Source organism: Mandrillus leucophaeus, unplaced genomic scaffold (assembly GCF_000951045.1).
Source record: "Mandrillus leucophaeus isolate KB7577 unplaced genomic scaffold, Mleu.le_1.0 Scaffold566, whole genome shotgun sequence".
Classification (NCBI taxonomy): domain Eukaryota; kingdom Metazoa; phylum Chordata; class Mammalia; order Primates; family Cercopithecidae; genus Mandrillus; species Mandrillus leucophaeus.
This window is the reverse complement of record NW_012106097.1, coordinates 709,559-713,831: the sequence shown is the minus strand read 5'-3', so window position 1 is coordinate 713,831 and position 4,273 is coordinate 709,559.

Sequence of the window (4,273 nt, the reverse complement as noted above, 5' to 3'; positions counted from 1 at the left end):
TATACTATCATCGAGCATTATCATTGAGGCTCTGAGTGGCAGGGAAGGGAGGACCTGTATGGAGAAAGAATTGGGAGAAAATATACAGTTCACTCTGTTTTCAAATATCTTAAATATCCTAAGTGAATATGGTATAAAAACCACAAAGCATAGTTTTATCCTCAAAAGACATAAAGGAAATAAAATCTTCAGAAAAGAAGGGCTGTGTTTGTGCTGGGGAGAGAGTTGGGAAGAATATGTTAAAAAAAAAAAAAAGTAATACTTCAGCCAAGTACTTCGTTCTTTTAGCCTGAGGCCAAAACTATAAAAATTAGAAGAAATCCTCACTTTAGGACTAGAATGAAGAGTTTATATTACAGATCCTGGTAGCTAACTCTGGAGGAACATTACTCTAAGCTCCAAAAGGTGATGAAGATGCTGCAGGTCTGGTCTTCAGTCTTCCACTTTTCTTTCCAGTAAAAACTTAGGACTGTTATTAGCATCATTACCTGATCATTATTGTTACAAATAGTTACTGATAAATAACCAAAACTAAAAACATGTTTAGTAGCAATACACTAGACATTGTTTTGTTACATATATTTAGAAGATTTTAAACTCAGCACTAGATGATTCTAACAAAAGTGACTTGTAGAATTTGAACATTTATGCTGAGCTTATGCCAAATTTATCCAAATTTAAAGAGGCAAGTAATGATATTGAGGACTCACACGTAATAGGAGAATTTTTTATCCTTTAAAACCTGAAGGTGAAATGAAAATTTGCCCTCTTCCTAAACTGTTAATTTCTTGGGGCATCAGTTATTTCTGCCTTTGGTATTACCACTCAAATTTTGAACAACTGAACTAATCTAAATCATGACTCATCTGTCACTAGATGGGGTTAAAGCATTTTCATCCTCTGTTACCATAGGGAGAGGAAGGTTCTGGAGGACTATCCTTTCTCCCACTCGCAAGTGTGGGATTATTAAATCCCAAATAGAAGAGTGCTAAATGTTTTTTCATATTTTGTTTTTCTATAAACAAACTTTATCTGTGGCCTTGTAGCAGTTAGTGAGTTCCAGGAAACACACAGCTAACAACGTCATTCCCCCTGTATTGCGCATAATATAAAAACAGAGTTTAAGTAAATATTTGAATTAGGACAATTCGAAAAATTTAACTTTGGAGTTCCCTAGCATTTATTGACCACTTCTTTTCAGGATAGTTGTTTCAGCTGATTAAATATGTCATACCTGTGCCATTTAAATGAAGCTAGTTCAATGTAACATACTATATACTAGCAGAGTATGATTTTAGAAACTCAGCATTTGCTAAAGGGAACTCAAATTAGAAGGTTAAGCTCCTGTTGGGTATCAAAGAGAAGCTGCTCTATAAATAGCAGTATAGCAACATCTAGTGCTAAACACAGATATAGCAGAAAGATAATCAGTCACAACAGCCTTATTCAATATTAGGTTAATATTGCAACTGGATGACTTTTTTCTTGGTATTTTAACCGGTATTCTTCTGTGAAATGGCAGGCTTGGACTGGCTGGTCTCAAAGGTCCTTGCTGGCTCTGCCTGTGATTCTCCAGTTGGGTTATTACTGTGCGCCTTTCATTGTCATTGCCCTACATTCTTTTTAGTCTGTTAGATAAAGGGGCCTTGCAGAGACCTAGCTTTTATCTTTTATGTCAATCTGCTCTGTGTGGATTGTGTGGAAGAAATGGAAGGGCTTACGTACTAGGAAAATGTGATGTGGAAGTCCCACAAACATCCGTTTCTCGTATCGTGCCACTTTAAGAAAAAAAAAAAAAAAAAACAAGGGCAGGATATCTGGGTTGTTGAAAAGAGAAAATAAATTGTGAGCCTTTGGATACAAAACTGATACCCTCAATCTGCCGTCAGTAGGTGGTGTTTAGAGTGTGTGACCTGGCTCCTTATGTCATACGAATGCACTTAGTGGATCGATTTTCCTATCTTAGGAAAGACCACGTTATCATCTGTATGAAACTATGATAGAAACGTGAGTTTTCATAGCCAAATTTTTCCAAGTTAAAAATGTTAATATCAGTATTTCACTTTTCTACAGAATTAGGGGAAAATATTATCTATGCAAAGAGGTCTGCTGAAGGAAATAAAAGCTTTTAATATGTAGAGATATTAATACATAAAACCACAGGCCAAGCAAAAGATCTATTAAATTAGATAGGTCATCATGAACAGCAACTACTTTAAAAGTCAGCAGTGGATTTAAAAGGTGTTTGTCAGAGCTTTCTCCCAGAGGCAGAAGTTCTTGCCGGACTTCCAGGCGGTTGGTCTGTGACGTTGCGTCTTCCTCTGTTTAACACAAAGTCATGTGGCAATGTGTCGTGTGCTTACATAGCAAGGCCAAAATAATCTCAGCCATGGGTCACTTCAGTGCACCTCTCCCATGTGTCTACATACAATGCATATGAATTCACCATGCAGTTTCCAGGTGAGCTAACCTGAAAGATCTTCTTTGTATTTCAATGTGGATTTTCATAAAGAAGAGGGCTGGAGCAGTTTAAGACCAAAATATTAAATATCGCATGTTTCTGAGAAGACCTGAGAAGCTAGCTTTCATAGCAAACTGGTCTGTATAAACTAGCAATTGTAGCCTTGGTGCGGTGGCTCATGCCTATAGCCCCAGCACTTTAGGAGGCTGAAACAGTAGGATCACTGGAAGTCAGGAGTTCAAGACCAGCCTGGGCACATGGCAAGATCCCATCTCTACAAAAAATAAAAATTAAAAAAATTAAAAATAAGTAAACTAACAACTGTGATGATAAGCAGTGGTTTCATTCATTCACTCATTCATTCATTCATTCATTAGTTCTTTGACTCAACAATACTTTCTATGCATCTACTATAGACCACAGGCATTGTTCTTGGCTCTGGGATGCAGTGGTGAATAAAACAAAATCCTTGCCTTCATGGAGCTGTTACTCTAACTGGGAAGACACACAGTAAAGACATAAGCCAAGAGCTATGAAGAATAAAGTCAGGTGGTAACGAGGCCATGAAGATCCATAAAGCTAGATAAAGGGACGGAGAGGGGGAGATTGGTAAGGGAAAAACTTTGAGCAGAGACGTGGATGAAGTTGAGAAAGTGAACCAAATTGTACCAACCTTAGCTCACTTTGCTTTTCTATATGTGTTGAAATATACCGAAAATTGAGGCTCACAATATTTTTAACATTGCTTAGAAAACACAGAGCCAGGCGCAGTAATCTCAGCACTTTGGGAGGCCGAGGCAGGTGGATCACGAGGTCAGGAGTTTGAGACCAACCTGACCATCATGGTGAAATCCCATCTCTACTAAAAATATAAAAATTAGCCAGGTGTGGAGGTGCGCACCTGTAATCCCAACTACTCGGGAGGCTGAGGCAGCAGAATCACTTGAACCTGGGAGGTGGAGGTTGCAGTGAACTGAGATTGAAGCACTGCACTCCAGCCTGAGTGACAGAGACTCCGTCTCAAAAAAAAAAAAGAAAGAAAGAAAGAAAGGAAAAGAAAAGAAAAGAAAAGAAAAGAAAAAGAAAAAGAAAGAAAAGGAAACACAGAAAAAGAACTTTGTTTCCTGACCAATCAGAAACTGGTTTACAGAGATATCCTCTACCTAGTGTTGGCCAGTAGATGGGGATTTGCCTTTGAGCTCTCTGCCATACCAGATCCTTGTTGAATTCTCATTTCTCCATTCCATGTGCACCATAAATTCCATGCCTACAAATGTTACCAGTTTTTTCCCCTGCTTTTCATCCCTTTCCAAGAAGATGGGAAACAAGAGTGATATGACTTTATATTCCATTGTTCCTTGGCCATCTTGGCATCTGCTGTGTTTTTTGGCCAGTTTTAATTGTTTTATGACACATACAACAGGAGCTGGACTGAGGTCACCAAGTTGTTACTCACAACCTGCTAATTACTTAGCTGGTAGATGCTGGCTCCTACTTATTGCCTTTTTGTGTTCTGCTGGGGCCAAAGTGAGGCCTCCTTAGAGGAATACTGGGTGAAATCTCTTGAGCAAGAATTCGGCTGGCCAAATCACAGTGTGTGCAGTGCTTATTATGTGCCCACAGCTTATACCAGATAGAGGGGAACACAAGTTGGCATGTCTGCTCTAACAGATAAAGCCTTCTTTGGGACAGGCAATCTGGTCACATAGGTATTTTTGCTCCTTTGGGATTTATTTTCAGTCATTGAATCGTAGAGACAGAAGGAGTCTTGGAAATTATCCAGTCCAACCTTCACATTTTGCTGAGAAGGAC